The following is a 25235-nucleotide window of genomic DNA, read 5'->3' on the forward strand; positions in this document are numbered from 1 at the left end:
CTGAGCCAAACATCAAACTCTCACATGTGGGGATCTGGCACAGGGAGAAAGAGCCCCGGAGCATCTGGCACTAAAGGCCAGTGGGGCTTGTGCGGAAGAGCTCCATGGGACTGGGGGAAATGGAGACCCCATTCTTAAAAGGCGCACACAGACTTTCACGTGCACTGAGTCCGAGGGCAAAGCAAATTCTCCAAGGGAATCTGGGTCAAACCTGACCACAGTTCTTGGAGGACATCCTGGGAAAACAGGGGTGAATGTGGCTTGTTGTGAGGGAAGGACATTGAAAGCAAAGCTCTCGGGAATATTCAGCAGCCTGCCTTTCTCTGGAGGTGGCCATTTTGGGAAAATCTGGCCCCACCGGTCAGCCAGCCGCTGAGAAGCCCCAGGGCAAACAACAACCCAGGTGGGATCACAGCCCCACCCCTCAATAAACAGGCTACCTAAAGACCCCTCAGGCACACAGCCAGCTCTAATCCCATCCAGAGACTAAGCCCCACCCACCAGAGGGATTAGAATCGGCCCCTCCTACCAGGGGGCAGGCATCAGCCCCTTCCATCAAGGAAGCCTACACCAAGCCCCCATACCGACTTCAACCACAGGGGGGCAGACAACAGAAGTAAGAGAGGCTACAACTCTATTATCTGTAAGAAGGTCACCACACCAAAAACCTAAAAAAATGAAAAGACAGAGAACTATAACTCAGATGAGGGAGAAAGGAAAAACCCCAGAAAAACAGCTAAGCCAGGAGGAGAGTCTCGGCCTCCAGGAAAAAGAGTTTAGACTGTTGATGCTGAAGATGATGCAAGACATTGGAAATAAACTGGAGGCAAAGATGGATAACTTACAGGAAACACTGACCAAAGAGATACAAGATATAAAACTTAAACAAGAAGAGATGCAAAATACAATAACTGAAATAAAAAATTCACTAGAAGCAGCTAACAGCAGAATACAGGAGGCAGAAGAATGAATAAGTGAGGTGGAGGACAGATAAGTGGAAATTACGGATGCAGAACAGAAAAGAGAAAGAAGATTGAAAACAAATGAAGAGAGTCTCAGAGAACTCTGGGACAACGTTAAATGTACCAACATCCGTATTATAGGGGTGCCAGAAGGAGAAGAGAGAGAGAAGGAGACAGAAAAAATATTCCAAGAGATAATAGCCAAAAGCTTCCCTAACATGGGGAAGGAATCACTCACTCAAATCCAGGAAGCACAACGAGTACCATACAAAATAAACCCAAGGAGGAACACCCCAAGACACATACTAATCAAACTGACCAAAATTAAAGACAAAGAGAAAATCTTGAAAGCAGCTAGGAAAAAGAAACAAATAACATACAAGGGAACCCCGATAAGGCTATCAGCAGATTTTTCAACAGAAACTCCGCAGGCCAGAAGGGAGTGGCATGATATACTCAACGTGATGAAAGAAAAAAGCCTCCAACCAAGATTACTCTACCCAGCAAGGTTCTTGTTCAGATTTGAAGGAGAAATCAAAACTTTCACAGATAAGCAAAAGCTGAGAGAATTCAGCAACACTAAACCAGCCTTACAACAAATACTAAAGGAACTTCTATAGGCAGAAAAGAATAAGAGAAGAAGGAAAGGAAAAAGAGCAGCAAAAACATATCCAAAGTAATTAATAAAATGGCAATAAGAACATACATATCAATAATTACCTTAAATGTGAATGGACTAAACGCCCCAACCAAAAGACATAGACTGGATGAATGGATACAAAAACAAGACCCATATATATGCTGTCTTCAAGAGACCCACTTCACTCCTAGGGACACACACAAATTGAAAGTGAGAGGATGGAAGAAAATATTTCATGCAAACAGGGATCAAAAGAAAGCTGGAGTAGAAATACTCATATCAGAAAAAATAGACTTTAAAATGAAGAATATTTTCAGGGACAAAGAAGGACATTACATAATGATCAAAGGATCAATCCAAGAAGATGATATAACAATTTTAAATATCTACGCACCCAACACAGTTTCACCATAATATATAAGGCTACTGCTAACAACCTTAAAAGGAGAAATTGACAATAACACAATCATAGTGGGGGACTTTAACACCCCACTTACAGCAATGGACAGATCATCCTGACAGAAAATCAATAAGGAAACACAGGCCCTGAATGAAGCATTAAACCAGATGGACTTCATAGATATTTATAGGACATTTCATCCAAAAGCAACAGAATACATATTCTTCTCAAGTGCACATGGAACATTCTCTAAGATTGATCACATCCTGGCCTACAAATCGAACCTCAGTAACTTTAAGAAAATTGAAATCATATCAAGCATCTTTTCCAACCACAATGCTATACGACTGGAAATCAACAACAAGAAAAAATCTGCAAAAAATACAAACACGTGGAGACTCAACAATATGCTACTAAACAACCAATGGATCACTGAAGAAATCAAAAAGGAAATTAAAAAATACCTAGCAGCAAATGACAACAAAGATATGACACTCCAAAACCTATGGGATGCAGCAAAAGCCGTTCTAAGAGGAAAGTTTATAGCAATGCAAGCCCACCTCAGGAAAGAAGAAAAAACCCAAATAAACAAGCTAACTTTACAGCTGAAGCAGCTCGAGAGAGAAGAACAGACAAGACCTAAAGTTAGTAGAAGGAAAAAAATCATAAAGATCAGAGCAGAAATCAATGAAATAGAAACAAAGAAAACCGTAGAAAAGATCAATGAAACAAAAAGCTGGTTCTTTGAAAAGATCAACAAAATTGATAAACCCCTAGCCAGACTTATCAAGAAAAAAAGAGAGAGGACTCAGATCAACAAAATTAGAAATGAAAAAGGAGAAGTAACAATGGACATCACAGAAATACAAAGGATCATAAGAGACTACTATATGTAACTATATGCCAATAAAATGGAAAACCTAGAAGAAATGGACAAATTCTTAGAAAAGTACACACTTCCAAGACTAAACCAAGATGAAATGGAAAAGATGAATGGACCCATCGCAAGAACTGAAATTGAAACTCTGGATTAAAAAACTTCCAACAAACAAAAGACCAGGACCAGATGGCTTCACAGGCAAATTATACCAAACATTTAGAGGAGAGCTAACACCTCTCCTTCTGAAACTATTTCCAAAAGTTGCAGAGGAAGGGATACTCCGAAACTCATTCTATGAGGTCACCATCACCCTGATACCAAAACCAGACAAAGACTCCACAAAAAAAGAAAACTACAGGCCAATTTCACTGATGAACATCAATGCAAAAATCCTCAACAAAACACTAGCAAACACATCCAACAATACATTAAAAGGATTGTACATCACGATCAAGTCGGATGTATCCCAGGGAGGCAAGGGTTCTTCAATATCCGCAAATCCATCAGTGTGATACACCACATGAACAAACTGAAGAATAAAAACCATATGATTCTCTAAGTAGATGTGGAAAAAGCCTTTGACACAATCCAACACCCATTTCTGAGAAAAACCCTTCAGAAAGTGGGCATAGCAGGAACCTAGCTCAACATAATAAAGGCCGTCTATGACAAACCCACAGCTAACATCATTCACAATGGTGAAAAGCTGAAAGAATTCCTGCTGAGACCAGGAACAAGAAAAGGATGTCTGCTCTTGCCACTACTCTTCAACATAGTTTTGGAAGTCCTAGTCACAGCCATCCAAGAAGAAAAAGAAATAAAAGGAATCCAAATTGGAAAGGAAGAAGTAAAACTATCACTATCTGCAGATGACATGATACTATACCTAGAGAATCCTAAAGACCCTATCAGAAAACTGTTAGAGCTTATCCACGAATTTGGCAAAGTTGCAGGATACAAAATCAATACACAGAAATCAATAGCATTTCTATACACTAACAATGAAAAAGCAGAAAAGGAAATTAGGGAAGCAATCTCATTTACCATCACATCCCAAAGAATAAAATACCTAGGAGTAAACCTACCTAAAGAAACAAAAGACCTGTACTCTGAAAACTACAAGCCACTGATGAAAGAAATTAAAGATGACACAAAGAGATGGAAAGATATACCATGCTCGTGTATTGGAAGAGTTAATATTATCAAAATGACTATACTACCTAAGGCAATCTACAGATTCAATGCAATCCCTATCAAATTACCAAGGACATTTTGCACAGAACTTGAATTAAAGTTTGTTTGGAAGTACAAAAGACCCAGAATAGCCAAAGACAGCCTGAAAAAGAAAATTGGAGCTGGAGGAATCAGGCTCCCAGACTTCAGACTATACTACAAAGACACAGTCGTCAAAACTGCATGATACTGGCACAAAGACAGACATATAGATCAGTGGAACAGGATAGAAAGCCCAGAATTAAACCCATGCACTTACAGCCAACTAATCTATGACAAAGGAGCAAGACTATACAATGGAAAGAAGACAGCTTGTTCAATAAGTAGTGCTGGGGAAACTGGACAGCCACATGGAAAAGAATGAAATGAGAACACTCCCTAAAACCATACACAAAAATAAACTCCAAATGTATTAAAGACCTAGATATAAGACCAGACACTATCAAACTCCTAGAGGAAAGCATAGGCCAAACACTCTCTGACATAAATGACAGCAACATCTTCTCAGATCCACCTATCAGAGTATTGACAATAAAAAGAAAAATAAACAAATGGGACCTACTCAAACTTCAAAGTTTCTGCACAGCAAAGGAAACCCTAAACAGCACAAAAAGACAACCCACAGAATGGGAGAAAATCTTTGCGAATGAATCAACTGACAAGGGATTAATCTCCAAAATTTATAAACACCTTCTGCAGCTCCATACCAAAAAAACAAACAACCCCATCAAAAAATGGGCAGAAGATCTAAACAGACAGTTCTCCAAAGAAGACATACAGATGGCCGAGAAACACATGAAAAGATGTTCAGCATCACTCATCATTAGAGAAATGCAAATCAAAACCACTCTGAGGTACCACCTTACACCAGCCAGAATGGCCATCATCCAAAAGTCTACAAACAATAAGTGCTGGAGAGGGTGTGGAGAAAAAAGAACACTGTTACACTGTTGGTGGGATTGTAAATTGGTGCAACCACTGTGGAAAGCAGTATGGAGATTCCTCAGAAAACTAAACATAGAACTACCATTTGATCCAGCAATCCCACTCCTGGGCATCTACCCAGAGAAAACCATGACTCCCAAAGACACATGTACTCCAATGTTCATTGCAGCACCATCTACAATAGCCAAGACATGGAAACAACCTAAATGTCCATTGACAGAGGAGTGGATTCAGACAATGTGGTACATACACACAATGGAATATTACTCAGTCATCAAAAAGAATGAAATACCAGCATTTTTAGCAACATGTCTGGACCTAGAACTTATCATGCTAAGTGAAGTCAGCCATACAATGAGACACCAACATCAAAGGCTTTCACTGACATGTGGAATCTGAAAAAAGGACAGATGGAACTTCTTTGCAGAACAGATGCTGACTCACAGACATTGAAAAACTTATGGTCTCCGGAGGAGACAGTTTGGGGGGTGGGGGGATGTGCCTGGGCTATGGGGTGGAAATCCTGTGAAATCAGATTGTTATGATCATTATACAACTACAGATGTGATAAATTCATTTGAGTAATAAAAAAAATGAAAAAAAAAGAAAAAAAATAAAAAAGAAAATGGATGGAGCACAAAATTGCCTGCCTATAAAATATTCATGCTAAAAGGGATGGAAAATTATTTAATTCTACTCCATCCTTCCACAGAGGAGATAACTTACTCAATGTCATCCAACTGGTCAGAGACTAAATGATATCTAGAACTTCGATTCATCTATTTAAAAACCAGGGCTTCTTCACTTTACTCCACACAGCTTTCCAAATGGTGGTGACTCTGCCTTAAGAAACATTATGTCCTTCTTGAAGCAGTCAGCAACACAACAAAATGAATCCCCAGTAAATATAGCTAGATTACAGCATTCAAGATATTGCAAGTGATGGAAAATATGTCTCTGAATCTTTCACAAAGACTCTACTGTCAAATTATCCTTTCCTGCCTATAGGGAGAACATTCAAGAACTAGCTTCTAACACATGGATTTATTATTTTGGTATCCCAAATCATTATGTAAAAGAAAGCCATAATTATTAAAATTATGTGTTTAAATTATTAATACATAATTAATAATTAATTCAAATTATTAAAGCCTTTTAATTATTAAAATGATCACAGCCTTCACAAAATGTTTGAACCCAGAACTATATTGTATGACACTTAGAGTATGTGTGAATAGTCCAATCCACATCATGTTCAAATCTGTCATATTTAAGGAATGTTTCTCTCGGTGTTAACTGGTATCTAGTAATTGACTGGCACACCCCAAAACAACATCTACAGTCTTTGAAGGAATGAGGGGAAAAAAGAAGTCTATTATGTGAGAATGAAAGGCTTCTTGTAAAATGACTATTTATTAGAAATCTAATCAAATTAAAAATGAGCTTAATATTGGGCTGGCAGTTGTTCCCACAGAGATTGGCTGAGGACTGGTCATTGAAAGGCTTTCCATGAAATGTGGCTCTGCTTGTGCATTCAGGTTCACTCAGGTGTGAGAAGCAGATAATGGCCAGCTGAGAAGAAGAGAAAGGTAATAGAATCAGCAGGTACTTCCTTTGAAAGGATACACAGAGTGAGCACGTAAAAAAGGTATTTTAAATAGTTTCAGGCACCAACTGGAAGATGATCTGAGCATAGCCAAAGTGCAGGACCCAGCAAACCCCACGGATTCACCAGTTGGGCTTTGGAGTGAAGTGGACCCAATTCAAGTCCTAGACCTGCCATCTCTTGGTTCACGTCACTGCACAATTCAACTAGTTAGAGCCTTTAAATTTCCTCCTCTGTGAAACACTGTTAATAATACCATCTATTTCAAAGAGCTCTTGAAAGGGTCACTGATGTAATGCCTCTTGAACCCTCAATGAAGGCTGGTGGTGATAATTTCATGATGAGCAAAGCATTTCTTTTTCTGTGTACTCCAAATGATTATATATCCAGTTCTAATTAGTATATACTGTTCCTTTCAAATCCACTTCTTCTGATATTCTCTTAATGGGAGTCTGTGTCGAGGCCTAGGGATGGATAAGGAGTGTCACCAATGCTGTTGATACGTCTACATAGTCCTGATATACTACATAGTCATCAACCAGCCCTGAATCACTGACAGCTGACTCTATAAACTCAGTACATCTGAGCTTATAAAAATCAGAAAATGTTCTAACTGGAAGAGAATTTTGCCATCTAAGGAAAACCCCTCATTTTATGTGTGGGAAATAATACACATGCAGAAAACAGCAGGAGAGCAGAACCACATCTCTGATGTTCTAGTTATCCCGCCCCAACTTCCAGAAAATGTGTTGACTAAGGCAGAGAATGATTATAACATCAGCATTACCAGTAATAGTGCACGTAACATTTATTGAATATTTTCTCTGTTGTAGGCACTATCCTGAGTATTTTGCATATATTAACACACGTAATTGTCACAACAATCCAACAACATGTAGCACTCTTAGGTCAGTGTACCTCAGCTTTTAAAAATAAGGAGAAGTGGAATTCCTTCATGGCTTAGCAGGTTCAGGATCCAATGTTGTCACAGCTGTGGCTCTGGTTACAGCTGTAGTGCAGGTTCAGTCCTTAGCTCAGGAACTTTTGCATGCAGCAGGCAGAGCCAAAAAATATATATATTATATATAGGTAATATATAATATATACAATATATAAAAATAAGATATAATAATATAATAAAAAGACATTTTATTATAATATCTATACAGCAAGAGAGGGAAAGAGAAAAATGTATCTTGCCCAAGGTCACATGTCTAGTAAGTCTAGTACGTGGTATGGAAGGGACAGAGTATTTGTATTTGCTGCCTTTTATACACCAAACAAATGCTAAGTTCTTTAAGAAATTTAAAGGTAACTAGCAATTATTGAGCACTTACTATTAACTGAGCAGCCAGAAGTCTTCTACTGGCCACTTCTAAAGAGTAAGGATGGCCTTTTTTCCAAGGGCATATCCTGAATAAACTCCTTAATTTTACAAGGGACAGTTCCTATCTCTTCAAATATTTGTAAGAGGAATGGGTTAATATTTTCCTTGCTGTCCCTTCCGTCTATTGTACAAAAAATACCTCAAATTGAAAACTCAATAGATGAGTGTGATGGTGTCAGTTTGATTGGGCCGTGGTGCCCAGGGATTTGGCCACACATTATTCTGCGTTTCTGTGCGGGTGTTGCTGGATTTGAATCAGAAGACTGAGAAAAGTAGATTACCCTCCCTAATGTGAGCATCAGTCGAAGGTCTGAATAGAACAAAAAGGTTTACCCTCTGGTGAGTAAGGGGGAACTGCCTTGACCTGGGACATCATATTTTTCCTGCCTTTGGACTCAACCTGAAATATTGGCTCTTCCTAGATATCAGGCCTGCCGATACTTGGACTGGGGTTACACTATCAGCCTTCCTGGATCTCCAGCTCTCCAATGCAGATCTTGAGACTTAGCCTCCAAAATGGTATAAGCCGATTCTTTATAATAAATGCTTCTCCCTTCCTCTCTTCCTCTCTCTCTCTGTCTCCCTCAGTCTCTCCCCCCTCCCATATATATTTAGAGAGAGAATTGTGCATGTCAATTTATATGCAGATGTTTTCAATAGTAAATACTACAGCACTACACAGTCTGTGGTTAGTTGAATCCACGGATGTGGAGATGTAGAACCATGGATATGGAGGAGCCATGTGTGTAGAGAGCCAGCTATAAGTTATAGGCACATTTTTGACTGAATGGAGGGTGAGCACCCCTAACTCCTACACTGCTCAATGGTCAACTGTATATTAAAAAAACAACATATATTTTTTCCCCTGGAGAACCATAACTAATACATACAGGTTTAGCACAGGCTAGATGTGACAGTGGAAACTCCTACATTCTACAAAGAGCCAAAAAAAAAAAAAAAAAAAAGACTATGGGGTTTTTAATGCCCTCCTTCCCACATTAAGGCATAATTTTACTAGATTCAACACTGCCGTGCACTATAAGAAATAACCCACTGAACTCTGTTATTGAGAATGTGGTTTATAGCAAAACTCCCCTTTTTTCTCAGGACCACTTCTGAAGAGTTGTTTTGTTTTTATTTGACTAACAACGTGAATTATGTATATTATCATGTTAACTTCTTTGCTTTATTCATTAGAAAGCTGAGACAAACTTGCAGGTCTTTTCCAGGCCATGTAAACATATGTATAAACCCTGCTATTTATGCACTACATTCAATTATATTTATGGTTATATAATTATATTTGAGTTTTCCCCGTGTTTAATTTCCCTCCACTAATATTTTCTCCTCTACTTTTATATATAATCCTAGTAACTTGGATGCTTTTGTGTCTCACCTCAACTCCTTTTTAGAACAAGGGAGGAAATAAATATATACATATTTATTCATATCTTCATATATACATACACACACATGTACTCATTCCAGGTTTTTTTTCAAACATTTTCTCATTAACTCATCACAAGCAAAAAAAGAAACACTTATTCTATCCATTTCACATTTGAGAAAACAGATGCAATGACAAGCCACAAATCTCACAATTAAATAGTGAAGGCGGCATTTTCCCCTTTCCTCGAAAGCCTGTGGATTTTCTTTTCTGCCATGCTGTCTGTGTCTTTCATTTGCCTATTGCACCCTTTATTTATTCATTCACCGAATGCCCAGTTATTTTTTCTTAAGGGCCAAGGGTGGAGTCCCAGGCTAGGGGTCTAATCAGAGCTACAGCTGCCAGCCTACGCCACAGTCACAGCAACACGGGACCTGAGCCACATCTGCAACCTACACCACAGCTCACAGTAACGCCAGATCCTTAACCCACTGAGCGAGGCCAGGAATTGAACCTGTGTCCTCATGGATGCTAGTCAGATTCGTTTCCCACTGAGCCACGACAGGAACTCCCTGAATGCCTATTTATTGACTACACCCTATGTGCCAGACACAGTGTGAATAAACCATTCAAAGTGCCACCTCTCCTGCAACTTAGGAGCTCTGTCCTATGACATTAGGTTTCTTACACAGGTATATCTGTTCAGTCAATGAGAACCGTAAGCGTTTCAGAGACAGATATTACTGTACAGAGCTCTGTGTCGTCCCCCCATACCCACCCCACACTGTTGCATGTCCTCATGAGCTGTGAAGACTGCATAGCTACACTGCCAGGGCAACTTCAGAGTAAAAACACTCATGAGAACAATGAGGAATCAGCATGGTGATTAGGGGGAGGCTTTTCTAAGTAATCCAAAAAACCATTAGAATAATAGCAGAACGTTACGAAGCAACACTGAGCTTTAGTTTTATACAGTTAGGGAGGGGAAAGACACAAAGCCTCACTGAATTATGCTGAATTATACTGAACAAAAGGCAATTTTAGAACCAACCTGTCAAGTGTGTCAATCTGCTATGGTTTTGGGAGCCCAGGCTCCCTTCATAGCTCAATGTCTTGTAATTACTCCCTCAGAGAGACTGTGAAACCCCTGAACAATGGCTGAGGATGGATTTGAGTGCTTAATGGGATGCTGTCAACAAAGAGAGATGGTCTCATTTCAGCCCATTCCTCAAACTCCACATACCGAACCCTTGTTTTCTGAAGGTGACACACAGCTAAGCGATGCACAACCATTTACTAACTAAAGGACCTTCTGAGATTATGTAAGATAAGAAATTTGAGCTTTTTCCTCAGGGATCAAGGAACAATACCCATGACTCACAGCTCTGTGCTTTGCCATGGGGAATCCAAAGCCGGTAGAGATGTGCCATTCGCCACGGATGCACTCACACACGTGGTCCTCTGAAGGACCCTTTCATCGCCCTTCCAGATGTAAAGATTAACCATTTCAGGAGTTCCCATTGTGGCTCAGCGGGCTAAGAACCCAACTAGTTTCCATGAGGATGAGAGTTCCATCCCTGGCCTCGCTCAGTGGGTTAAGGATCTGGCATTTCTGTGGCTATAATGTAGGCCACCAGCTGGAGTTCTGATTCAACACCTAGCCACTAGCCTGGGAACTTCCATATGCCGCAGGTGCAACCTTAAGAAGAAGAAGAAGAAAAAAAAAAAAGATTAATCATTTCAGGGAGAGAAGGTGGGTTCTTTGAACATTTTCCCCAAGGGAAAGGGATCATTGTCTTGTGCACAGAGGAATTAAGGATGCACAGATTCTACTCTGTCCCGTGTTCAGAATTCACCTTCTTATTCCTCAAAACATAGGGAGAGAGAGATGGTTTCATTAAAAAAAAGCAAAGGCTTTCGTGTCAGACACCGTGGCTTCAACCTTCCCAGCCGCCAAGTTCACATCTCCGATGTGGGGATAGTAGTAAAACCTTCCCTACAGGGGCTATGAGGGGGTCAGACCAGCTTTCATCTGCAGACTGTCTGCCAAGAAGAGGTGTTCCAAAAAAAATTTGTTCTAAGTGTTTTTCTCTTCTTATGAATATCCCTGTTAATGCAGAAATAGGGAAACAGGGGGTTGTGTGGCATAAGGAAGGTCTCACTGTGGTAGACAGTGTGGAGGATAAAAGTCTATGTTAACCAAGAAAGAGAAAAAAATGATGTTCCCCTGCGTTAAAGGATGACTCTGAGGAGAAAATGCTGTGTTGCATGGTGAAGGACAGGATGAAACTGTCAGGTCCTAAGTAAATAGTAATCATGGTGCTCTCTCAGCTATCAGCATAATCCACCAAAGACACGGCTTGGGGAATATTCTGGCCACTCTTTTTTGAAAGAGAATTATCTACCAGGAATTGCGTGGATGCTCATCCCACACTATCTCACCTTTTCTCTTCACAGCGATCCTCAGATGTGAACATTATCCCACCCTCTGAACACTAAATGAAGCTGATGTCCCCACGACCAATAAATGGCAGAGCCTGAATCCTACCCCAATCTTCTCTGAGTTTCTACTATCTGCACATGTCCCCAGCCAGTCTCCCAGGGATAGAGAAGATGAGAATAGCAGTGAAATTCGGGGGGAGTTTCAAATAAGGTCTTGACCCCAACGAAAGCTTCCTGTACTAACAAATCGAGTCATTCAGACCAGGCTCAGGAGCTCAAAACTGTCTGGGAGCCCCCTGAAGAAAACCAAGAATGCACCCTCCACAGAGAGAGGGAACATTCTGTTTGTTCCAATTACCGATGGAATTCTGCTGTCAGAACTCACTGGCCACTGCTGATCTCGAAGGTCACTGCTCTTACTCTTCAGAGGCTTCAGGGAGCTCGCCCTCTCCCCGGGCTTCACCCCTCCTGTACACCCACAGAAGCTTTCCAGGCTTTACCGTGTCGGGAGACATGTTTCTGCAATCTTTTCTTAGCCTCTCTGCTTCTATTTTCTACGCTGAAAACTCCACCTCCTCCTGCTTTATGTTACCCCATTTTCCTGCTTGAAAAACAGTCGCAGTGCTGGTAAATGACTTCAGCTTAAGAACAAAGACCAAAAGTTATTCATGTGGTCGCCTGAATGAGGACATAATGCGTGGTCTAGGCATGCCAGACCTGTGCAGATAGGCACAGCATGATATGTCCTGCTAAAATAAGAGAAAGAGGAGCCTCATGGCCCCAGGGGGTTTATAAGGGGTTGTTAATGGGATATGCATCAGCAAGGAGAAGAAGGTGCAAACCTAGGCATGCCAGGTCGCTGCAGATAGGCACACCGTCTGCAGAAAGAAGCACAATGATGATTCTCTAGATGCTATGCATAGACAGCTAAGGCCAGGCTTCCTCAATGCTAATGACTGTTAAATGCCCAAAAGTCAGAATAAAAGCTTAACCAGCCACCAGCTATGTGACTTTTAAAAATAATAACAGAACTATATCCCGCACCTACAACCCCGTCCTCACTTGAGGTAGTCCTAAAGAGCACAATACAAACAGTGTCGTTTCTTGAGGCAGGGGCGCTCTTGGTCCCTGAGACCTTGAGTCCCCTGGTTCTCACCTTGAATTAAGACAAATGTCTCTGTGTCTTGTTTTCTGTTAATTTTTTCTTAAGTTTCACAGCACCCATTCTTCAGCCCTCACCTGCTGAACTGGTCTCGGCATTACCCCTTCCATCCACCTGCAGAAGCTCCCCAGCTTCTCTCCTTAACTGCAGAGAATCTCGTGGTAGTAAGAATAGTTTGTCCAAGAATTTACTCAAGGAAAATCCAAGGACGGAGGGAACCCGGGTACTTGAGGAAAACCCTGGAGGCCCACTGGCCACAAAACACACAGTAAGTGGACACGAATGACGAGGGTCACACACAACTGAATTATTTTTTGCTGCATTAAGTGAGGACTGAAAGAACTTAGCTTGTCATGGGACCTCCCAGGAAAGCCAAACCAAAAGCTAATTAAAGGATTTTTGATTTTGCTAGTCCACATTAACTAAAGGAACTCCAGTCTCTTCCTTTCATTTCCCTTCCTACCTGCCCCTCTTCCCATCTTCAAAGGGCAAGTAGAAGTCTCCCAGGACACAGCTCCAAGTTTGCAAGATGCCCGTGGCTTCACTCCTCAGCACGACTGTCACGATGGCACAGTGAACATGACCTGGGAAGAGGAAAAAAAAAAAAAAGATCGCCATTGTTTTGCACAAAAACAAGCCGGTGCTTAATCTAATGCAAACATAATTACTTTCACTTAAACAAAAAGGGGGAAACAAATTAAAAGAAAAAAAACATTGATGATGACAGCACAGGCTGTCTGCCCTGACATGGACAAGTCTGTGGGCATCAGACATCCCACTCCTCCTCTCAGCGGCTGCTCTTTAGAAACAAATCTGAAAAGCCTCTAAAGAAACAGAAGCACCAACCCTGAGTCCCACCTATTCTCTTTTTATTTTTAACAGTTCCCATTTGAGGCTCCCACCCTTGTTCATTTCTTCAGTGTGAATATTAATAGAAGGTTGGCACTTCGGGAAATGGCATTAAAGTCTGGTGTCAGGAAGAGGAACATTAAAATTGTTTTTTCCAGTGACCTTTACATGGGATTGATCCCTTTGATATTTCCGAGCAGAGAATGAGTCAGAAGGAATATTCATTTACTCATTCAACAACTATTTAAAGCCAACCTACTCTGTGACAGGTGCCATGGGGGGTGAGTAAGACGGAAATGAGGACTGTCCCTAAGTAGACGGTCTAGTGGGGGAAAAATGGGACAAATGATTATGCAAATAAGTACAGAAAAACATATTGCTCTGAGAGCATATACAGAGAAGCCTAAATTACTGCCAGGGTAGTGAAGGAGAGTGGTCAGGAACAGCCTTTCTAAGCAACATTCAACTCAGCTGAGACCTTAACGATGAGAAGGAATTTGCCAGACAATTGGATGGGAAGAATTCAGGAGAGAACTCAAAGGAGAGAGGCACCAATTCCAAAACACTGAGAAAGAAGGAAGGGTTGTGACCCTCTTAAGAACGGAAGAGTCAGTATATGAGTTTTTCTTAGGGCGGCTCTAACAAATTACTGCAATGTCAGGGGCTTAAAACAACAGAAATTCGTTTTCTCCCAATTCCAGAAACCAGAAGTCCTAAATCAAGGTGTTGGCAGGGCTATGTCCCCCTGGGAAGCCAGAGGGAAGAATCTGTCTTGTCTATGACTGTTTCTGGAGGCTCCTTGTCCTGGGACTGTGTAACTTCAGTCTTGGCTCCCATCACCCACGGTCTCCTCCTCTTTTCATCTCTCACAAAGACATTGGTCAATGGATCAGTCTACCTGGTTGATCGAATATGATCTCCTCTTGAGATCCTTAATTACACCTGCCAAGACAGTTTTCTCAGTAACATCACATCCACTGATACTGATGGCCAGGACGTGGGCATATCTTGTGGAGACCACAGGTCAACCCATCACAGTCTGTGTTGTAGCAGTGAGGAAGGGTGGTATGAGATGGAGCTGGGGATACAGACAAAGGCCACACTCTGGAAGCCACTGGGGCTTTGAGAAATGTATTAGTCTTCTATTGCTGCATTACCAAATTGCCACAAAGTTAGTGGCTTAAAATAACATCTATTTATTATCTCAGAGTTCTAGGGGTCAGAAGTCTGGACACAGTATGATTCAGGTGCGTTCTCAGCACAGAGCTTCACAAGACTGAATGCAAGATGTCCACTAAGCTGGGCTCTTAGCTGGAGGCTCCAAGGAAGATTCCACTTCCAAACTCATTCAAGTTTTGAATAGAATTCAGTGCCTTGACACATGGGTCCCTCGGGTTCAAGGCAATAACAGCATATAGAATCCTCATATTTTAAATCACTGCTTCAAAAGTCTCAGGTGATCACCTTTGGCTCCCAAGGATAATCCAAGACCAATTGCTATTTTAAGGTCAGCTAACCAGTAATTTGAATTTCACCCACAAAGTCCCTTGGGTCATGTAACATAACATATTCACAGGAGTACCACTAGGGGGCAGAGTTCACTTGGACTAAAATTCTGCCTGTCACATGGAGTATCAATAATGCTATGTGATAAAACTTCTAAAATACCTGCAAATTAACAGATTTCTGCTGCTAAGTTTAGTCCTCACACTTTCCAAGGAAAGGGTGTATGGGAACCAAAGTTTTGTCCTTTTAAGTTGCAATCTCATGATTTTATAATTCCCCCCTCCCTTCCACTCTCCTCCTTGAACCCTGGCTCAGCCACTTTTGTAGCTAGAACGGAGATGACAACAACAGCACAAATTCAAAGGGTTGTTTTGAAGGCTAACTGAAAGAATTTAGGATAACACCTGGCAGATATTAAAGTATCAACCAGTGCACACAGAATCAGAATTAGAAGTAGTATAATCAACAGAACTGGTCCAGAGCTTGCAAATGTAACCCTGGTTACCACTAGTTGGCAGAACCATCCTGTGTCCACTCTTCCATTCTCCTACAATTTAGCTAGACCCCTGCTGAGCCTTGCTTTTTATTATTCTGTGTTGTTTCCCCATTTCACAGACTCTCTTCCTTTTAGTGTCCATATTCTTAAGATGCTCTTCCCACTGACTTTTTCCCAGATCAACACACTGACTCCACTCCTCACAAACTATTTTCCAAACTCTGGATTGAAAGTGGACCCTGATCTTTGTTGGCCCATGTGGACATATCCTTGTTTCCCCTTTCAGCAGATGCCAACTCTCCCCTCATCTGGAAGGAAAGAGTGAAAAAGATTCACAAAGTGAGGTAGAATCTTCATCTCCAAAGAAGGAGCAAGCCCAGAAGAGAGGTAACAAGCTAGAAATCTTTAGGACATCTCAGGAGAATTTATCTAAGCAGCTAAGCTTAGCTAAACAGCCAGTGCAAACTAGGAATAATCATTGGCCACCCAGAGACAACCACCTGTAAAATACTTTTTCTTGTTAGAATAATCAAGAGAATGAAAAGTTAGCCTGCAAGAGAATGCTTTCCTGGCTCAGGTCAATGCATGATTGCTCTCCAGTGACCTGAGAACTCTGAATATTAAATGTAGTCAATGATTCTCACTGGTTTACAATGCAGGCCACCCAGCAGAGGACTGGGCTTAAAATGCATTGTCACTACATAAATTCAACCCAGGATTAACTTGGTTGAGTGAAAAGTATATTTGAATATTTCTTTCCAGATGAGTTAGAAGCTCAACTTTCAGCAATATGTATGTCACTGAGATAAATGCACAATTCTACACCACTTTCTTTTTTTTTTTTTTTTTTTTTTTTGCCTTTTCTAGGGCCACTCTCGCCGCATATGGAGGATCCCAGGCTAGGGGTCGAATCGGAGCTATAGCCGCTGGCCTACGCCAAAGCCACAGCAATGTGGGATCCAAGCCGCGTCTGCAACCTTCACCATAGCTCACAGCAACGTCAGATACTTAACCCCTGAGCAAGGCCAGGGATTGAACCCACAACCTCATGGTTCCTAGTCGGATTCGTTAACCACTGAGCCACGACAGGAACTCTGACACCACTTTCTTACTTAACTAAAGTCAAGCAAGAAAATAGCCTCTTTAGACAGGTTCAGCATTTTTTGCAAGACAGCCCTACACTCAGCCACTTCTGGTTTGGGCTCTCCTGAAGTCAGAGTTCAGGAGAAGAACTTCTCTGGGCTCTGTGACCCATCTTACCTTGGCCAAGCTCAGTTGAAGGACTGAGTATACCAGTGGTTAGTCTACTTTCAATTTTATGACACTCACGCTTCTTCTGAGAGTCCATTAATAACAAAAATATATAATTCTTCTCTTTATCCTTTCTAAACCATCAAAATAATTAGTGAGTTTCTATGGTGAATTGAAGTCACAGGACTGAGAGGCCTCTGATCTCCTGGGACTGTCTTATCAATTCATACTGGATAGTTCAATTCAGAGCAGCAAGTCTGTGGAAGCTTGCATGAAATCCAGACTATGTCACCACTCTGCTCAACAGCGTTATCTGCTGGGTGCCTCTCCAGTGTCGCAGGGAAAGTACCTGGGATCCCACATGCATCTCTGTGTGGTTGTTAGCTAAGGTTCAAGCAAAGCAATCACATTGCATAAAGGTAAAATGACCAGAAATCTGGTGTATGCCCATTGCTTTGAAGGTACTAGCGTTCGGTTTTACTTCAGATTTTAAATTGAGCCAAGAATAAAGAGATAATAGGGCTTCTACAGAGGTAAGAATTGAGAACCTTAGGATCCTTTGTTCTATAAAAGATGAAGGCTAAAGAGAAGGGTCCCTGGAATATTCAAAAATCTTGGACATCTCAGAGCTAGTGATGATCAGTAAAACCAGAACAAATAAAAATATAGGGACATGGGATTTTTATTTTGTTTTTGGTTAGTGTGGCAAAATTTATTTCATCTAAGAGTAGCAGTAGTGCTCTGCAGAACTAAAAGGGGATTTATCTTATAATTATTATTTTTTTCTTCCCTTCTAAAATAGATATGATTCATGATGAAAACCAGCGTTTCATTTTATATTGAAATTATGCTCCACTGAACATTTTATTAGTAATAATTCACTATTTAAAGTGTATATTTCAGTAATGAAAAACAATTCACTAGGCTTGAAAGAAAACCAACTGATTTCAAGTGGAAGAAAGCTCTCTTTTAATTATGGTAGAAGTTTCTCTATCCAGACATATTAAACACTTTCCAAAGAGTCCTTGAATTATTTTTCTCATTTAAAAGGTTTCAGATTCACAAACTTATGGTGAATTTGGTAAGAGAGTTCCCATATACCCACAACCAGTTTCTCCCATTCTCTTCGATTAGTATGGCAGATTTGTCAGAATTAATGAACAAATTTTTTTCTTTTTTTTTAGGGCTGCACCCACAGCATATGGAGGCTCCCAGACTAGGGGTCCATTCAGAGCTGCAGTCACTGACCTACGCCAAAGCCACAGCAACTTCAGATCTGAGCCATATCTGTGACCTACACCACAGCTCACTAGCAATGCTGGATGCTTAATCCACTGAGCGAAGCCAGGGATCGAACCTGGGTCCTCATGGTTCCTAGTCAGAATCATTTCCACTGAGCCACAACAGGCTTTTTTTTTTTTTTTCCCCTTAAATCTCCTTTTTTCTGTTCTAGGACCCCACGTAGGAAATCACATTACATTTAGTTGTCATGTCCTCAGGCTTCTCATGTATCACTCTCCTTGTTTTTGATGACCTTGACAGTTGTAAGGAGTACACGTCAGGTATTTTATAGACCGTCCCTCACTTGGGATTCTTTTAATGGTTTTCTCATGATCAGAGTAGGTGGGACACTGTATTGTCAGCGGAAAGTCACTATGCACAGCCCACACTTCAGGAGCAGGAATCATGCTCTACCTCCTTTCCGGCAGAAGACCTATTTCTATTCTATATAGGAATTCTTCTATATCAGAAATGCATCTATTCTCTTCCCCCTTGACTTATTTATGCAATCAGTTATTTATAATAGTGTGGACTCATGGACTTTTTTAAAAAATATTTTGAGTTACACTCCAACACCAATGTATTTATTTTGTGGATCACGTTGTTCCAGCTTTGGCTGCTGGGTGCTCTTTCAGTTGGCTCCTATGTCTCTTTGACATAACTCCCATCCCTGTGGGATCAATTTTATTTGTTTCTTCTTTACTTTCTAGCACTACAAGATGCTCCAGGCAGATCCTGTATATTTCCTACCCTGGCCCTAAGATCAGCCATTTCTCCAAAGAGCTCTGGTTCTGTTTACTGGAGAAGGATATATGTTTTAATTTGAGGCAGGACCCCTAAGGAAGAATAAACGAGCGTACGATTCCAGTCAGTGGGGATTGGTATGTAATGAAAATATTTTATATTTTAAAAATACTTTAGAACATTCAAGAGATATGAATTTGATCCTCACAGTCACCCTAAGGAGGTAGTATTTCTCTTCTCTGCCAATGAAGACATTGAGGCTTTGAGACATTCTGTGATTCCCCAAGGCCGCAGAAGTAGTAACTGATGAGCAAATCCAGAATGAACATCTATATTTTCTAACTTGTAATTCAGTGCTCTGATGTCATTCCAGTATATGCCAACTGAATAAATACAGGTTCCTCAGGGAGGTGGCCAAACTGCTACGTGGTAGCACTATCAACATGTTTTGTAGGAATTTGCAAATATTCAGAGAAATCTACTAACCTCTTATGTCACAGAACCATAAGATCTTTCTGAATATACTTCCTAGTTAGCAATAAAATACAGGACTGTCTGGAACCAGGCATTGATTTATTATGTCAGTTCAATGAATAGTTTCAGTAAAAGACTTCTCTTCTAATAAGACAACAGAACCCTTTTGTTGTATAGTGTGAACTAAACATCCCAAGTTTTCACCATTCAGTAACTGGAGAAATTCGGATGCTAAGAGAAATTCGGATGACTCAAATATCAGTCACTTTTCGGCCTTTACTGCTTTTCTTAGTGCTAAAAACATTCACCTGAAAAAAAAAAAATAGGCAGAAGTAAGGTAGAAGTGAATTTGAAAATTTGAATATACCATGTTATTAGCCAAATTGAAATTTATAAAAGCAAGTGCCCTGGAGTTCCCGTCATGGCGCAGTGGTTAACAAATTCAACTAGGAACCATGAGGTTGCGGGTTTGATCCCTGGCCTTGCTCAGTGAGTTAAGGATCCAGCATTGCCATGAGCTGTGATGTAGGTCGCAGATGCGGCTTGGATTCCTCGTTGCTGTGGCTCTGGCGTAGGCTGGCGGCTACAGCTCCAATTAGACCCCTAGCCTGGGAACCTCCATATGCCGTGGAAGTGGCCCAAGAAATGGCAAAAAGACAAAAAAAAAAAAAAAAAAAAAAAAAAGCAAGTGTCTGAAACCTGGGAAATGAAATAAGTTGTTTCTATTTGATGTAAAAGCAAGAGTTGATGGAGGAGAAACATCAAAAATGTAAGCTTTTCCATGTCTTAGTGAATTCTGTGAAGTGAACAAATGTACCACCAGAAGAGAAGAAAAATGTAAAAAATACCCAAATAAGCTATGGAGTCTCAAAGTGTCATGTCCAACATTTCCTATTTATTACATTTCCTCTTTGATTTCAAACCTATATCACATGACATAGTCACTCTCCCCTTGATGTTCCCATTTATAAGTCAGTCCCTACCCTCAGACTTCCCATCCTTAAAAAAGTATCATGGTGGACACTCCCAAAGTGCTTACAGAACGAATGAATTTCCATCCCCGCCCCATCACAGTATCAAAGATTTTCCTATTTAGCCCATCCCAAATTAATGACCTTTCTTTCTGACAATTGTGGTAGTTACATTGTAAATACTCATTTGCTATTCCTTAAGTAGTACTTTCCTTTTTTTTTTTTTTTGTCATTTTGAAGTTTTATTGAAGTACAGTTGGTTTACAAGGTTGTTATAATTTCTGCTGTGCAACAAAGTGATTCAGTTGGACATAAAGACACATTCTCTTTCAGATTCTCTTCCCACATAGATTATGACAGTATGTTGTTATTCTATCATGTGTATGCACCTATGTCTCCATCGGATTGTAAGCCCCTTAAGGGCTAAAATCAGAATCTGCCCCCTCTTTACGTATAAGACAAGGATGATCACATCTATCCTGCAAGGTTGTCATAAGATCATGCGTGGGAAAATACACAGCAGAGTAATTATCAAAGAGAAATTGGTTAGTGGCTTTCATTTCCTCTCCATTTCCACTTTTTTTTTAATTCCTCGCTGTGCCAATTATACTGTCCTGCACATAGTAGGAGCTGAATAAATGCTGATGGCACTGTGAGTGCTACACGTTCAAGAAAAAGCTAACACTGGCCAAAGATTAAAAGTCAAGGCCTAGGAATCAGCAGCTCACTTGAATAAGCAGGAGTTCCACTGTTGACAATGGCTTCAGCCATGCATTGACTACTGTGCTACTGCCATGGCTTAAAACACTTTAAAACAAACTGTAAATGCATACTAGTAATACGGTGTCTTAAAAGTCAGCAGAAGGATGAACAGCATTTTCAATAATAGATTTAAGGGGGAGGAAGCTGGAATTCTGCCCAAATAGAAATGGAAATGGTGCTTGTACTCAAGGTTAGAATGGTTGGAGTCATTAAGCAGAGTTTGGATTTTATCTGACAAGCAAGAAGGATGGTAAGAGATACTTTCAACACCATCCACTGATCTATATGCTGCAAAGTGCTGACATTCTATATATTACAGCATAGAACAGAGCTGGCTGTCCTCATCGTCTCTCCACATTGTCTATCTTGTTGGGTAAAGACTTCTTACTCAGTGGTTTTTGATGAGCGGTTCCACCACTGGAGAAAGTAGTGGGCCTGGATGGATAATTAGGATTTCAATAATAACTGAGGAATCACAATTGAATTACCCCACCAATAGGCTGCCCATTTTGTATTCCCCAAAACCTACTCTAAATGAGTCATATGATAAAGAAACTCTCCTAAACACACAAATGACAACCTCAGAAAAATCCTGCTATGTGTGTCTAAAAGAACCCAACTTTGGCAAAGTCATTGTTGCAGCTTAGGATGAAAAGAGTGAGAGCCACTGTTTGAGAAGACACTGAGAGAGGAGAAATAATGAAGGGGAAAGGTGGCATCAGGCAGAAAAGTTGAAATGAAAGTGAACACACAGAATCTGTGAGATGTATTTAAATCTCAGAACCAAACTAGCTCTCCAGGGGGAGCTGCTTTTCATCTTCTGAGTTGACACAAGCCTTTTGAAACCTCTGTGGCTTTGACCTTCCATTATCGCTGAACACAGCCACCCGCCTTCACCCCTCAACGGAGCCTCTCGGCCGAGGTGCCAGAGATGGTGCCCTCGGCCACTCTGGGATCACGTGAGGCTTTCACTGCTCTCACTTCAAAACCGGCCTGATCGGGAGATGTGAGTCTTGCAAGAAAAGGTTTTTCTCTCATGGCCGGGCTTTTTTGGTGAGAGATGTAATACATCAAAGCAGAGAGGAGATGCAATCATGCAGGGAATGATTTCAAAAACTTTAATGAACCGTTTAAAATAAACTCATTTGAAGGTAATTTAACAACACCACTTTTACAATTAAAAATACTCTTTTAGCATGCAAATGCAGAACATTAGTCCCATGTCAAGATGCAAAATGAAGTGAAACTGAGGGGTTTTTGAAACATGAATGCCATGTCCGTCATTTCTCATCACTCCATGGTGCTCTTAGGCAGCCTAATGAAAGAATGAATGGATTTAAACATTTTGTTGGAGCAATGGGGTTTGAGGAATTAAATTAACTTGATGGTTAGTTTTGAGAGCCAGGCTTGGAAGTGGCATTATATTGTTACTAAAATTAATTTCTATCCTCCTCTAAGTTTCATTTGGGTATTTTTAATATTTATTCCTAAAATATCAATCAAGGGCATCAGCAATTAGCCGAATACTTCATCAGCCCTCTTTGATGTGCTACCATTTGCTCGAAGTCATATTTGTGAAGGCAAAAACACACTCTCTGGGAAAACAAATTGGACTCCAACTGCGGTCCCCAAGAATGACAGTGGCATTGGAGTTTTCCTTTGAAGGGTAATAGGAGTGACAAGCTGACTTTTGGACTAAGCCAAGACAGCAATTCCCAGTCCTCTCCTTCACCATGAAACAGGTGACAAATCACACTCCCGTAACACATCCACGGCTGTACCAGGTTACAGATCTCAGCGTTGGCAAGACAGGCTGCAAATTACAGGCAACTCATAACGCCCAGGCGCCTGCATATGAATTTCCCTCCCACTCAAGAAAGTATATCAGGGAGTTCCCGTTGTGGCGCAGCAGAAATGAATCTGACTAGGAACCATGAAGTGGCGGGTTCAATCCCTGGCCTCACTCAGTGGGTTAAGGATCTGGCGTTGCCATGAGCTGTGGTGTAGGTCACAGATGTGGCTCAGATCTGGCGTGGCTGTGGCTGTGGCTGTGACCAGTGGCTACAGACAGCTCCGATTGGACCCCTAGCCTGGGAACCTCCATATGCCACAGGTGCAGCCCTCAAAAAAACCAAAAAAAAAAAAAAGAAAAAGAAAAGAAAGTGTATCAGAATTCTAGTAAGTGAAAGTGACACTATTGTAGAGATCACCTTATATAAGCTCAAATTTTTACGAAAGGGACGTCATAAAATTTGTACCTTAATTGTTACAAAAAAGAAAATTGGTTAAAAAAATAATAGATATCAACATGTCAGGTACCATCTCATTGACATGCACATTTTCTGCCACAAAATATGGCTCTTTTTATAAGTTTAACTCAAGTTTTTGAATACTAGCCTCAGAAGAGAATACTAAAGTCGGATGCTCTTTTAATAAGAAACCATTTTATTGGTAACAAATTTTACTGGGATTGAGCAGTATTGAGTAGCTTGTTCCAGGCACAGATTCTGCATCCTACACACACTCTCCAAGATAATATTCCCTGTTTCAAGGAAAAACAAACTAGAGCTCAGATTTACTCAAGATTCTGTGGCTAGAACATGGTCACTAGGATATGATCAAAAGTCTATGTCCGCTGTGAGTTGGTAGTCAAATGTCACCAATGCCCATGTTCCCATGAAAGAATAAAATCAAGCCATGAACATGGTATTTTCATCTTTTTTCTTTCATGCAAGGCTTCATGAGCCACAGCACTGTTCCCTTCCAAAGAGCTCTCTTGGGAGGCTACCCACATATTCCCACCCGAATGCATGTGCTCAATGCTTGCCTTTAGAAAGAAGACTTTCCAGTCCAATTTATGAGTCACCTGAGAAAATGTCTCATTTCCTCTCATCTTTCTATGATTACACAAATGTAATTTTAAAACAGTGCCTTCATCTTGCTCACCCACCTCCTCTTGGTAGAAATGTGTCAACAAGGACATACAACATGGATTTTTTTTTCCCCCACAAAGACAGTATCTTTAAAACATGCACATCGCATCTGAGGAGACTATTTTGAAGGACACAACAGATGTTCAAAATTTTAAATTCTAATATATCTATTTTTTATAGTCTTTGCTTTCAGAGCACTTTTAGGTTTGCAGAAATACTGAGCAAATGGTACAGAAAATTCCCATATACCATCTTCCTCCAGTGCACAGCTTCCCTATTATCAATAACTGTATTACTGTTGCACATTGGCTACAGTTGATGAACCATATCAATCCATTATTATTAAAGAAAGTGCATAGTTTACATTAGGGTTAACTATTTTGTACAGTTCTGTGGGTTTTGACAAGCATACAGTGTCATGTATTTGTCAGGATATGATACAGAATAACTGCACTATCCTAAAAGCCCTAAAATCCCCTGTGCCCCAGCTACTCATCCCTCTCTCTTGAAGCCAAGCCCCTGGCAACTACTGACCATTTTACCATCTCCAAAGTTTTACCTTTTCCAGAATGTCCTAAAGTTGAAATCACACAGAAGCCTTTTCAGACTAATTGTTTTCACTTAGCAATATTCATTTATATTTATGCCATGTCTTTTCATGGCTTTAGTATAACTATTTTTAATTTAGCAACATGTTTAAAGAAAAAGTACAAAGATATCTATCCTCCATATACACTGAAATGTCTACATTTTAAAAAAAAAGGTGGGGATATAGGGAAAAAGACTGGAAAAGTGTTGGCTAAAATGTGCGAGGCTAGTAGAATGATAGCATGTGGTTTCTTTTGCCTATTTCTAGATTTGGGGTTTTGAAATTGTATGAAGAATTTCTTAAAATAGTGTTCAAAAAGCAAAGAAGAAAATCAA

At 40.5% G+C, this 25235-nt stretch overlaps 1 protein-coding gene across 2 annotated transcripts in view; it reads right to left on the reverse strand.

Annotated features, from left to right (window-relative positions):
* The window catches only part of LOC110259278 (uncharacterized), a 312263-nt gene that overhangs the window by 95022 nt on the left and 192006 nt on the right, over positions 1–25235 (reverse strand). For both annotated transcript variants that reach the window (XR_014837071.1, XM_085011443.1), the window contains one exon: positions 13508–13628. The gene's annotated coding sequence lies outside the window, so the exon portion shown is untranslated. The remainder of the gene's footprint in view (positions 1–13507; positions 13629–25235) is intronic.

Source organism: Sus scrofa, chromosome 2 (genome assembly GCF_054392235.1).
Source record: "Sus scrofa isolate SSC_HxYL_T2T_F1_AM1 chromosome 2, Sscrofa_HxYL_maternal_Yorkshire_Landrace_v2.0, whole genome shotgun sequence".
NCBI classification, from domain to species: Eukaryota; Metazoa; Chordata; class Mammalia; order Artiodactyla; family Suidae; genus Sus; species Sus scrofa.